Source organism: Mustela putorius, unplaced genomic scaffold (genome assembly GCF_011764305.1).
Source record: "Mustela putorius furo isolate JIRA1106 unplaced genomic scaffold, ASM1176430v1.1 tig00003834_pilon_pilon_pilon, whole genome shotgun sequence".
NCBI lineage: Eukaryota > Metazoa > Chordata > Mammalia > Carnivora > Mustelidae > Mustela > Mustela putorius.
Window position 1 is genome coordinate 75,597,442 of NW_025421987.1, and position 13,654 is coordinate 75,611,095.

Here is a 13,654-nt window from a genome sequence, read left to right on the forward strand (position 1 = left end):
GTCCACACTCCATTTTTATATAACATCCAGTAAATCACTCATAGGAGAATATGATTTTCTAGGGCAGTAAATCATCCAAGTGTTATTTTGACCTTATTCATAACTTTGTAGAATTTCTAATCTTCATACAGAAGTCATATTAATATTCTAGTGGTGTACATTCTATCTCTCTACGCACTTCTAAAGCTGTCTGGACCAAGTCAGATTTCATTACAACATCCTTGTGGGGCAGGGAGTGTCTAAGCTGTTCTGTTTTACGAGGATTGCATTATATGGAAGAGCTTCATACAACAAAACTCTCAATTGTCGATCAGAGTATTTGTATTAAATTGAGTTTTTTGTTTTGTTTTGTTTTTGTTTTTATTTCTTTGGTCATATTAGTAGAGTGAGATCTGACCTGTAGTGTATTACTGATGCCACGATTTGGGTTAAAAGCGCAGTGTACTTGAGAAGGTGGATATAGAGAACACAAAGTCTTTTATACAACTAAAACAAAGTCTCTTGTTTTTCCTCAAATGAGAATAACTGCAGTAATTTACATGCCTTCAACTAAAGTACAATACTGCAGTGGTTATTATTATGCAGCTTATCAAGCATGTGTAATTAGCTAAGTGACTTTCACCTCCTATCACAAAGATGTTGATTCACAAAGTCATAAATAAAGATGCTATTGAAGATTGTATAAATAGAACATAATACATGAAAATATGTACAATCAAGAAAATGATAAGGATACTGAAAAGGTATGCTAGTAAGTGAGAAAGTGACCTTTCCTCTCATACAACTTCAGGGGGAAATAGATTCGTTAGAAAATTCTTTTTCATTGTTCTTTGGATTGTTGGTTCCATCAGCTGTATGAGAGAGTTGGCAAAGAGGTGTGTAAGGTTGTGCTTTTTACTTTGGCAAGCTTTGAACTGATTTCTAATTAGCCAGAGGATAAAATCTGTAGGTACTTACTTCAATGTGTGTGGTTTCTAGTGCAAATCTATTGTGCTTTTATGTTAAGCAGTTTAAAAAATTATTTTGCATTGGTATTTAATATATCCTATTATTACTAAATAAGTTTGTACTTTTATTAGCTGTTTGTATGTTACCCCAAAATCTAAGTAATGAAGATTTTAAATGTGGTCTTCTATATAAATAACCTTTTTTAAACCAAAAACTAAAGTTTAGAGCTTGACTTTAAGCAGAGGAGTAGAACTTTTTCCCCAAACTTTTAACTTTTTTTTCCTCCTTTATCATGGAGAGTCTCTCTTGGTCATTCCAGGAAATCCCATTATTCTGGTTCAATAAAATAATAGTCATTTCATATCTACACATATACCAATATATGTTGCGTATGGATTATAAATTCTCCAACAGAATTCTAGAAGTTTATAAATGATGGTTCAGGAATGATAAGAATAGGTGTGTTGCATTTTATAGGTGTTAAAGATATTTTTAGCTTGCTATTATTTATCTCTTTCTTTTTAACTGTGTATAGTTACCTTCCAAGGCAGATGAACCTCCCCCCACCCCTGTGCCAAGTACACTATAATCGGTGTATTCTGTATTAATCCAAACTTATTTCTTAATTGCCTTAATCATTTACTCTTCAAGGGAGGTCAATAATGAATGAAACAAAGATCCTTTTTCCCATAGAACTTACTGAATTTAAATAAGTTTACAAAGAACAAAGCATTTTCTCTGCTGTAGTCTATATAATAGGAAGAAAATCTTTTATTTCCCCAAGAGATGCCTTGCTATAGTTTTTTCTTAAATATTTATTTATTTGTTTGAGAGAGAGAGAGAGAACTTGAGTATAAGGGGCAGAAGGAGAGGGAGAGAGAGACTCTCAAACACACTCCATGCCTAGTGCGGAGCCTGTCAAGGAGTCCGAAATGGAGGGAGAGGCAGAGCTCAGTCTCATGACCCTGAGATCACGACCCTGAGATCACAACCCCGAGATCACAACCTGAGCCTAAACCAGGAGTACGACGCTCAACTGACTGCACTACCCAGGCTTTCGTTTTTAGGTAGAGCTCTTATAATATTTTCCTGTGCAGTTGAAGAAAAAAAAAAAACATTTTTATCAATAGGCTTCCTCTCATTTAAAACAGGTCCCAGTTGCACTTTTCAATCTATCTTTTTATATTTCCCATGATAGTTTTAGCCATATGTTAATTACTCTCTAGGTATTTCTTCAGGGTTTTATCCTTTCAAAATTGAAAGATGAGTGCTTAAAATGAGATGGCTGTCAACACTGGGCCAAATAGGCAGATAACACGTGACAGAAACTGGAATTTGGATGTAGAAAAGATATTACTATCTATATTTTATAAATAAGGAAGTAGGTTCTGAGGTTAAGTGTTCTGACCCAATTTCTATTGCTAGAAAGTGGTAGTTAGGTTTGGTCCTAGTTCTTGCTAGTATTAGATGCATTTCCATTATGTTAAATTACCTCTAGTAGAGATTTCTATAGCAGAGGCTCACATCTCTCCACCTTCCTGATCTCCCTTTCTTCCCCCCTCCTCAAATATATTATGAATTCTCTTTATTTTATCTGTTGACTCTATTTTAGATGAATTTAATGCTCACTTTAATTGAATTGGGTCAAGTCCATGATAGTAACGGATTTCCAGAAAACTTGCTAGTACCCATTTTAGTGACCATTCTTAAATCCTACACATAATTTTCTTATTGTCTAGACCAAGATCCCAACATATTTCTCTAGGCTACAATCAGGAATAGCTTTAATTTGCTTATGTTTCATTTTGTTTCTCTAGTTTGCTGTCTTGTGAGAGTTGCCAACAAACAGAAGAGTGGTCAAATATTAGGCAGTAAACATGAGAAGGAGGAACAAGGGACCCAGAAAATCCACAAACAAATTGATTGGCTCATGGATACCCTAGAGTTGTGCAGCTTTGCATTTCTCCAGCACTTTGACTATTATTTGCATAGCTCTTCTGAGATGAATACAGAAATGATTTTCATTTCTTCAGTGTGAGAAATTCTTAACCTGCTTTTTTCATTTACCCCAATTTTTAATGTACAGAAAATTGGAATCTTAATAGATGCCTCTTGCATAATTTTTTACTCTTTGAGTATTTTATTCCTGATTTTCACATGCATTTTACTTTTACGTTTTCTATTTAGTCACCATTACCTGAGATAATACAGACATCGGTGGCTCAATGGGTTAAGCCCCGGCCTTCGGCTCGGGTCATGGTCTCGGAGTCCTGGGATCGAGCCCCGCATTGGGCTCTCTGCTCGGCGGGGAGCCTGCTTCTTCCTCTCTCTCTGTCTGCCTCTCTGCCTACTTGTGATCTCTCTCTGTCAAATAAATAAATAAAATCTTAAAAAAAAAAAAAAGCCCTTTCCACAGATTTAGGGTCTCTTTGGTTGTTAGTTGAACATAGATATTGACTTTTCCCTAATTAATTATACTTAACAATACTCTCTTCACTGTCAATGTGCTTTAAAGGAGATTATATTCCAGAATGCTCATCCTTCTGGCTGATACTTTTTTTTGGCTGACACATTTTTAACTAATCTATTCATCTAACAAATATTTACTGAGTCCTTACTCTGTGCTGATGGGATTACTGCTCTAGGACCCAGAGATAGAGCAGTGGAAAAAAAAAAAAAGTTCTTGACATCCAGGAGCTTACATCTAGTGTGTAGAGACAAACTGTAGACGATAAACACAATCAACAGCTAAAGTTAAAAGATGGAAGATGAGAAATCAACAGAGTGTGGTGAATCAAGGGTGCTGGTGTGAAGGATAAAGGGTCATTTTAAACAAGATACTTAACATAATCCTCATTCCAAGGAAGATCTGAAGGAGATGAAGTGGGTATCTGGGCAAAGAGCAGAGTAAAGAGCTAGTGCAAAGGCGTTAAGGTGAGAGTCTGTGTTGTGTAGTTAAGGAACAATTTGCACTATAGTATACCTGGAAAGGCTAAAGGGAGAGAGGCAGGGAGAGAGACTCAGATCTGACATTTTATTAAAGAGGTCATGCCACTACAGCAAAGGAAACCATGAACAAAATGAAAAGGTAACCTACTGAAAGGAAAGATATTTGCAAATGATATATCTGATAGGGGTTAATATTCAAAATACATAAAGAACTTATGCAATTCAATACCAAAAAAAAAGACCCCACCCAAATAATACAATATAAAAATATAAAAATGGCAGAGGACCTGAATAGACATTTTTCTGAAGAAGAGATACAGATGGCTAACAGACATACTGAAAAATGCTCTACATCATTGATCATCAGGGAAATGCAAATCAAAACCACAATGAGGTATCACCTTATACCTGTCAGAGTGGCAAGTATCAGAAAGATAAGAAACGACATGTGTTGGCAAGGACGTAGAGAAAAAGGAGCCCTTGTGAACTGTTTGTTGGTAGGGATGCAAATTGGCACAGCCACTGTGGAAAACAGTATGGAGTTTCCTCAAAAGAAATTTAACAAAATTACTGTACAATGAAGTAATTCTGCTACTGGGTGGGTATTTACCCAAAGAAAAGAAAAACACTAATTCAAAAAGATAAATAACCCCTATGTTTATTGTAGCATTATTTACAATAGCTAAGATATGGAGGCAACCTAAATGTCCATAGGTAGATGAATGGGTAAGAAGATATGGGAAATATATATAATATTATTCAGCCATAAGAAATAATGAGATCTTGCCAGCTAGAGCAACAGCTAGAGGGTATTAGTGAAATAAATCTGCTAGAGAAAGACAAGTGCTATGTGATTTTATTTATGTATGGCATCTAAACAATAAAGAAAGAAACAAACAAAAAAGAAACAGATCCATAAATACAGATGATGAATTGACGATTGCTAGAAGAGAGAGAGGTGGGGGATGGGTAAAAATGAATGAAGGGGAGTGGAGGTACAGGTTTCCAGTTATAGAATAAATAAGTGATTGGGATGAAAACTTCAGCAAAGGGGAAAAAAGTCATTCTGGCTGAGGTATTGATAAATTGCAGAAGAGTATGGGGAAACTGGGAAAGCAGATAAGAGGCTATTTTAGCCCAGACAACATATGAGCCTGGTCCAGGCTCAGTCCAGGGTAATAACAATGGAAGTGGTAGAGTCTCAATGTTTTCTGAAGGTCACATTTTTTCGTATTAATTTGTTATGAGCTGTGAAAGAAAATGAGTCAGAGAATATTTCTAGATTTTTGATCTGAGTACTTAAATTAATAGATTTGCCATCAAGTAAGTTGAAAAAGGAGAACGTAGGATGTTTTAGGGGGAGGCACAGTGGAAAGATGTTGCATACTTTTGGACATGTTAAATTTAAGGTGACTTATAGACATTCAAATTCAGACCTCAAGGAACTAGTTTGAAGTTCAGGTGACAGGTATAGGAGGTATAAATTGAGGAATCATTGTGGTACAGAAGGTAAAGATTTGAGGTAAAGTTATAAGGCTGAGTGAGAATAAAAGTAACTAAATGAAAATAGAGAAAAGAAAAAAGACACCAAAGACTAATCCATGAGACCTTCCATTAAGAGGGCTGGAAGAAGAGAAGGAAAACAATGGAGACCGAAAAAGTGTTATGTGTGAAATGGTAGGTACACCAAGATTTTTTGTTGTTGTTGTCCTAGAAACGTAGTAAAGAAGTGATGACATAGTAATCAACTCTACCAAATGAACTTTTGTGGAGTGTGTAAGTCTGACCACTGGAGTGGGCTAAGAGAAAGTGGGATATTTGGAGTTCCTGAGCGTAAATAACTATTTTAAGGAGTCTTGCTATAAGATAGATCAGGAAGGGCGCCTGGGTGGCTCAGTGGGTTAAGCCTCTGCTTTTAGCTCAGTTCACGATCCCAGGGTCCTGAGATCGAGTCCCGCATTGGGCTCTCTGCTCAGCAGGGAGCCTGCTTCCCCCTCTCTCTCTGCCTGCCTCTCTGCCTACTTGTGATCTCTGTCTGTCAAATAAATAAATAAAATCTTAAAAAAAAAAAAAAGACAGATCAGGAAAAAAATGGGCACATAAGGAAACAGAGGTTACTTTTATTGCTGTAGGTTAAGATGAGAGAAATAAAAACATGTTTGTATAGTAGAAAGGGAGCAATGGAAAATAAAGAAGACAGTAGGCTGCCAGAATAATGCTTTTATAGAAAGATGGGCTCTAGTACACAGTTGGAGGTTTTGGATTAAAAAAATTATAAATAGGGGTGCCTATAAATAGGGTGGCTCAGTGGGTTAAGTGTCTGCCTTGGGCTCAGGTAATGATCTCAGGGTCCTTGGATCAAGCCCTGGATCTCAGCAGCAGGTCTTCTTCTCCCTCTTCCTCTGTGATCTCTCTCATTTTCTCTCTCAAATAAATAAATAAAATCTTTAAAAAAGAGCATAAAAAGATAATTTAACATTAATGCTAAGAAGAGTACATGAGTAAGAATCCTTGAGTAGAAGTGGTAGTGGGTTTCTGTTTTTATCTGATTGCTTTTATTTTGCTTGATGTGTAATATTAAGAGGAATGGAGATAGAATTAACATTGGTGAGCTCTTAATTTATTCTAGAATGGGGTGCCTTGCTGGCTCAGTCAGTAGAACATGCGACTCTTGATCTCAGGGTTGTGAGTTCAAGTTCCCTGTTGGGTGTAAAGATTACATTAAAAAAAAATTTTTGTTCTGGAATTTAGCCTTATTAATCTAATATAACAATTTTATGAGAGTTTTATTACCATATTATAAATGCAGACATGGAAGACCAAAGAGGTTAGGTATCTTGTCCAAAGATACGAAATTTGTTGGTGACCACTTGTATTTCCTTTGAGGTAATTTTTGAACAAGGAATAAAATAAAACAATACAACAGCAACAATGGCAGTCTTGTTTATATGGGATCCCAGATCAAAAAGAAAATGAAATTGGTTGCCAGTTTGCTAGTAGACAAAAATCACTGCATACTGGAATGTAGTATGTACTGCATACTGGAATGGATGCGTATCAGGTTCATTTGGGGGTTTGAAGATGAATGGAAACCAAATTGCACCAGAGATTTGACTCCATATTCGAATTAGTAACCTTGGACAGCTGCGGTTAAGTCTTCTAAAAACTAAACAGTTTTAAGTTGGAACTCTGAAATGAAGTAGATCTAAAGGGTTGTAAAGTTTTAAAAGAATAGCATCAATTGTTCTATTGTTTACTGACAGCCAGAGAGAGTCCTCTGAAGCAGATGATTAAAAGACCATTATAGTTGTCCAACTCAATTTCTCCAGAGAATAAATACCTTTTTTCTAATAGAAACTGGGGTTGAAGTTGAAAACATTTAAGACTTATGTTACCAGCAAAGAGAGTTATACCACAAAATAAATCCTTTGTAGAAACTGCTTTTCTTTTTCCTCTCCAGTGTATAATAAATAATGTATTTTTTTAATGTATTGTTTTCACATATAGGACATGCTACAAGCTTAATAATTATGATGTAACTGTTGCTTTAAATTACTTCTGTATTACTTAGCATTACAGATTTTGTTGATAATCTTTTGGCTTTTAATATTTCTCCTGTGAGTGCTCTTTTTCCTCCCTGTTGTAGTGGTACATGCTAAAATAGCCTAGGAAATGACCAATTTCAAAAATCATCAGCATATAGGGGCGCCTGGGTGACTCAGTGGGTTAAGCTGCTGCCTTCGGCTCAGGTCATGATCTCAGGGTCCTGGGATCGAGTCCCGCATCGGGCTCTCTGCTCAGGAGGGAGCCTGCTTCCTCCTCTCACTCTCTGCCTGCCTCTCTGCCTACTTGTGATCTCTCTCTGTCAAATAAATAAATAAAATCTTTAAAAAAATATCATCAGCATATAAATTCTCTAGTAACAATTAGATAAACTCATTCTAGATTTGATAACCTTAAATGCTGGACTAGATGTGGAAGCATAATTTCTGATGGTAAATTTTCTCATGGCCATTTATGGGAGAACAGAGTACTTTATGTAACATTTCCTGTATTAGTTTCCTAGGGCTGCTGTAACAATGGAACAAATTGTGTGGTTTACAATAACAGAGATTATTTATTCTCTCACAGTTCTGGATTTGAGAAGTCCAGAGTCGAGGAGTTGGCAGGTGAATGATTTCTGTAGCTTTTGAAGGAGAATCTCCTTGCCTCTCTCTGAGATTCTGGTGGTTTCCAAAAGTTCTGGGCATGCCTTAGGTTGTAGATGCATCACTCCGATTCTACCTCTGCTATCACATGACTTTCTTCCCTGATTGTCTTCCCGTGTCTCTGTGTCTTCACATGGTTTTCTTATAGGACACCAATGACAGCATTTATGGGCCATTTTAATGCAGTATGACCTTATCTTAATTACATTTTCAAAGCCCCTATTTCTGAATAAGGTCATTGTATTTTGCTAGGGCTGCAGTAACAAAGTATCACAAACTGCATGGCTTAAACAACAGAAGATTTTTGTTTATGGTTCTGAAGGCTAGAAGTCTGAGATCAAGGTGTCCACAGGGTTGATTCCTTTTGAGAGTTGTGAAGAAGAATCTGGTGTGTTTCCCTCCTCAGGCTTACAGATGGCTATTTTCTCCCTGTGTCTGTGCACATGACATTCTCCCTGTATGCATGTCTGTGTTTAAATTACCCCCCTTTAAAATCTTTTTTTTTAAGTTGAGATATAATTGACATATAACACCATATTAGTTTCAAATATACAGCATAATGATTTGATATTTTTATGTATTGTGAATTGATCACCATACCAAATCTAATTAACATCATCACCATACATAGTACATAGTAACACTTCTTTTTCTTGTGATGAGAAATTTTAAATTTATTCTTAGCAACTTTCAAGAATATATATATACATATATGTATATATATATATTCTGTTAGATATATTAGTAACTGTAGTTACCAGCTATTACATCCTCATGACTTATTTTGACTGGAAGTTTATACCTTCTGACCTCCTTCACCCATTTGCCCACACCTCACCCCCACCTTTGGCAACCACCAATCTGTTCTCTGTATCTATATGCTTGTTTTTTTTTTTTTTTTTTTTTTTGTTTTTTTTTGTTGTTAAATTCTACACATAAGTAATATCAAACAATATTTGTCTTTCTCTTTTGGACTTATTTCACTTAGTATAATGCCCTTAGGATCCATCTATTTGTCACAAATGGCAAGATTTCATTCTTCTTCATGGCTGAATAGTATTCCTGTGTGTGTGTTTGTATATGTGTGTATGTCTGTGTCACATCTTCTTTGTCTGTTTATCCATCAGTGGACATTAGGATTGTTTCCATTTCTTGGCTAGTGTAAATAATACTGCATTGAATATAATGAATATAACTTTTCCAATTTTCATTTTCTTCAGATAAATACTCAGAAACAGGATTTAGTGGATTGTATGATAATTGTATTTTTAATTTTTTAAGGAACCCTCTTACTGTTTTCCATAGTGGCTGTGCCATTTATATTCCCACCAGCAGTGCATGACGGTTGCCTTTTCTCTACATCCTCAATAATACTTGTCATTTCATGTCTTTTTGATACTAACCATTCTGGAAGATGTGATGTGATATCTCATTGTGGTTTTGATTGATTTCCTGATGATGAGTGATGTTGAACATCTTTACATGTACTTGTTAGCCATCTGTATCTCTTTGGAAAAGAGATACCTATTCAGATCCTCTGCTCATTTTTAAGTTGGATTGTTTGGTTGTTTTTGTCAAATTACTCCTTTTTATAAGGACACAAATTAGGTGGGGTCGGGTCCACCCTAATGATCTCATCTTAACTAATAACATCTGTAAAGACTATTTTAAAATAGGGTCATATTCTGAGGTTTTCAGGGTTGGAACTTCAACATATAAATTTTGGAGTAACACAATTTTTCCTATAACGTCACATTCTGAGGTTCTACTTGGACATGAATTCTTGAGGATCTCTAAGCACACTTCCAATTTTTTTAAAACTGAATCTCCAGAAAGATTTCAGAATGGTATTATCATTATACTCATTGCATAGATTGAAAAATTATTGCTTATTGAAGTTAAATAACCTACCCAAAATCACATGGCTGCTAGTTAAGTGTGCTGGGGGATTCCTTTTCAAATGAGGACTCAATGTGAGGGACACCTGGATGGCTCAGTTGTTAAGCTTCTGCCTTTGGCTCAGGTCATGATCCCAAAGTACTGGTATTGAGCCCCACATCAGGCTCCCTGCTTTGCAAGAAGCCAGCTTCTCCCTCTCCCATTCCCCCTGCTTGTGTTCCCTCTCTGGCTATCTCTCTCTGTCAAATAAATAAAATCTTTAAAAAAAAAAAAAAAAGAAGAACTCAAATGTGATAGTCAGGCCCTCCAATAGTTACTGATTCTTTCTGCTCTTCTGGAAAGTTTCCTTAATTTGTTTTTTAGGTATTTTTCTATCAAGATAGGGTGATAGGCATTAGTTTAGATATTTTTGAATATGCAAGTGCTTGACTCTGTGACAAAAAGATTCAGATTTTTTAACTTTCCCTGAATTTTAAACATTTTATCTGGACAGTTGCTTATATGCAAATATAGTTTTAGTAAAAATTAAGAGCCCATCAATTTAACATTGTAGTAGCATTGATGTTCACTACTGTTTCATTTGTCATATATAAGCAATTAAACAAAGATCTTTTTAAAATAATTTTTAATTTAAGACCTATTCCTTTGTTTGCTGTAATTCTGTTCATCTGGTATCTACATAATGATAGCATTAGAGTGATTTAATTATAGCCCTTAATTTTCATTAAAGCATGTAAAATGTTGCAAGAATTAGTTTTAAACAATGGCAAAAAGATATTTTAATAAAAGGAGTTGGGGTCATTGCAGCCATAATTATGATTTGGAGAATCATAAAATCAACAGTCTTAATTTTCTGCTTCTCATTTCAGGACTAAAAAAAAGAAGTGTTCATTCTTCCTTTCATCCTTTTTTTTTTTTGAGGCGAAGACTTTTGGAGCATTTAGGCCAAAAAAAAAATGGCCACCTGTTGTCTCTTAGTCTTAGGAGGATGATACAAAAGCACTTTCTCTCTCTTTTCTTTCTCTCACAAAAGAGTTCCTATTATGTTTCTCCACAAAACTGCAGGGCTTCTCTTCTGGAATCATCTCTCTAACTTCCTCAAAGTAGGAGTGGGAGGAGGAAGAAAGGGGATAAAGGGATAATGAATTCAAGGCAGGTAGGACACGAGGAAAAACGTAACTCTGCCAAGTAGATCAGAAGCATTTGTAAATAGAGCTGTTCCCAGGAAAGGAAGAGGGAGGCCTAGGTAGAATTATTAAGAACATATGTGCTCCTTCTGATCTGGATTCCTGGGCCTCTCAGGAATAGATATGTCCCTGTGAAGGGGATTTCTGAAAAGAGGAATGCCTATAGCTAGTGCTAGCTTTGCTTTCCTGTTAGGTTCCCATTCATCATCTTCCTCCACTGATCGATCGTCTTTCTAGGCAATGAGCAAGTCTGGCCTCAGTCTGTAGCTCTAAGCTTTCATCAGGAGGAACTGATGGGTCCCTTTGGCACAATAATCTACAGGCCAGGCAGATCATGAGGATTCTAAGCTGTCTCTGAGCAGGGCAGTCAAGTAGCCCACTAGTACGTCTGTTGACCTGCTTCCAAGTCCTCATCATCACAAGCCCCCGGACTCTCTCTCACACATCTCAACACCACCAGGACAGCTTGGATTTCATTCCATACACATATAGGGAAAGTCCACTTAGAGTGCCAAGATTTCCCTTAGAAAAAAGAAAAAGGTGGGGTGGGGGAGATGTCTTTGTTTTTAAAAAATTAGTTTGACAGTCATTTATTTAGGGAATTAGCTCCATTTCAGTGAAAACTGGAATATCCATAAATCTGGATTCTGAATAGAATTTTTTTTTTCTATAATGATCATTTAAACTATTTTGTATTCCAACTCACTCTGAAAGGTCAAGGATGAGATTTGGGTTTTTTTTTTTTTCCTCTTTGTATTGTGAAGACCTTTCTTTGGCCACTTGTGCAGTTTAGCAGACTGTTCTCAGGGGAAAAAACAATACCCTGTAGAATGTTTACTGGGACCTCAGACTGCCATTAAATGGAATCTTTGACTATCATAGTGATGCTTTTTTCTCTTTCTCTCTTTCCCCCTTCTTCCCTCCCAGTCTCTCTCTCTTCTCTCACTAGTTCCAGTGTTGCTTTGCTCTCGTTTATGTTCTATGTCCAGAAGGCACTGCCTAAAATTTCGACATGGCTGTTCCCTCTCTCTCTCTCTTGAGCCTACTGTAGGCCAAACATCCTTGTCCAGAACTACAGGAGACTCATTTGGGCAGGACACATTTATTTTTTGCCCTCAGGGAGTTTACTTTGCAATGAGAGCCTGCTGGGAACAAGAAATCAGACACTTTTGTGGTGGCTATGTCTGTATTACCAAGTAAATGTAAGCCTTGTTTGTATTAAAATCTCAGAACAAAATGAGGAAATGGCTGTTTCTGTGGGGGGAAGAAAAAAGGTAATGATGATGATATTTGGCACGGGGTTCTGTATAATAAAACATTTAATTAAATCTTTAAATGTGTATGGAGCACAAAATATGCACATTAGAATAAAACACATCAGGCATAACCAAAACTATAATTATATCAGCCCTGTGCCTGAGCCCACCTTAGTTACTCTGCCAAGAAGCAATGCTTTAAAACTTTCTATCCATCTGTTTAAAAAAAAAAAAAGCCTGTGCTGTACCTATACAAATCTCTGGAAAGCTTGAGAATGCTTTGGCTACTGATCGAGCAGCTGCTGAGTTATGGGGCTACAGTCTGTCTCCTCTTCTGGAGGTAAATGAACAGCTGCTGCTCTGTAGTTCTTTCCACACTTCTGTTGAGTGACTTCTCAGTACAGGGCCCTGTGGTAGGCCCCAGACACACAGAGATAAAAAGGGCATTAAAGAGCTGCCCTCAAAGGGCTCGCTAACTCTTGGGGGTAAGAGATTCAGAAACAAAAAAAAAAACAAGGTAGTAAGCACCCCAAGGGAGGGAAGCAGGGAGCATGATGGGGATACATAGGAGAGGTGTCTATGGCTTAGAGATGTCTTATGATAGACAAATGTCCCTGATGTGAACAAATATTGTAGTCCTTCAATGTGTGGCATGTGGGACCATTTTATTGTTACTCCAGATTAAATGATTTCTGTGCTTATTTAAAATGTATGTGTGGGGGAACTTGAGTGGCTCAGTCAGTTAAGTGTCTGCCTTCTGCTCAGGTCATGATCTCAGAGTCTCTGCTCTGTGGGGAGCCTGCTTCTCTCTCTTGCTTTACCTACTGTTCCCCTGCTTGTGTGCGTTCTCTCCCCCCCCCCCTCATTGTGTCTGTCAGATAAATAAATAAAATCAAAATGTGTGTGTGTGTGTTTGGTTGGGGGGTCTATATGTATGCATATCTATATGTCTCCTTCTTTGCCAAGGTATCAGTTGTCTCCTATTACTGCTCTCATATTGCCAGGCTCTGGAAACACTACTGCTCATTTCTGAAGTGGTTGAAACTCATGGATTGGAAGACTGAACAACCACATTTTAAAAACACACAAACAAAAAAACTCGTTTGTGAAAGAAAAATGAAGAGGCTTAAAATGAGTTAGGGACAACTGCATGAGTTGTCCCTAACAACTTAAGTATATAGGCTTTGTTCAAAAATCATTTTTTTAA

General features: G+C 36.8%; 1 protein-coding gene across 5 annotated transcripts in view; it reads left to right on the forward strand.

Annotated features, from left to right (window-relative positions):
* Positions 1-13,654, forward strand: part of NLGN1 (neuroligin 1) — an 827,691-nt gene that overhangs the window by 176,979 nt on the left and 637,058 nt on the right. The gene's annotated exons all lie outside the window — the stretch shown is intronic.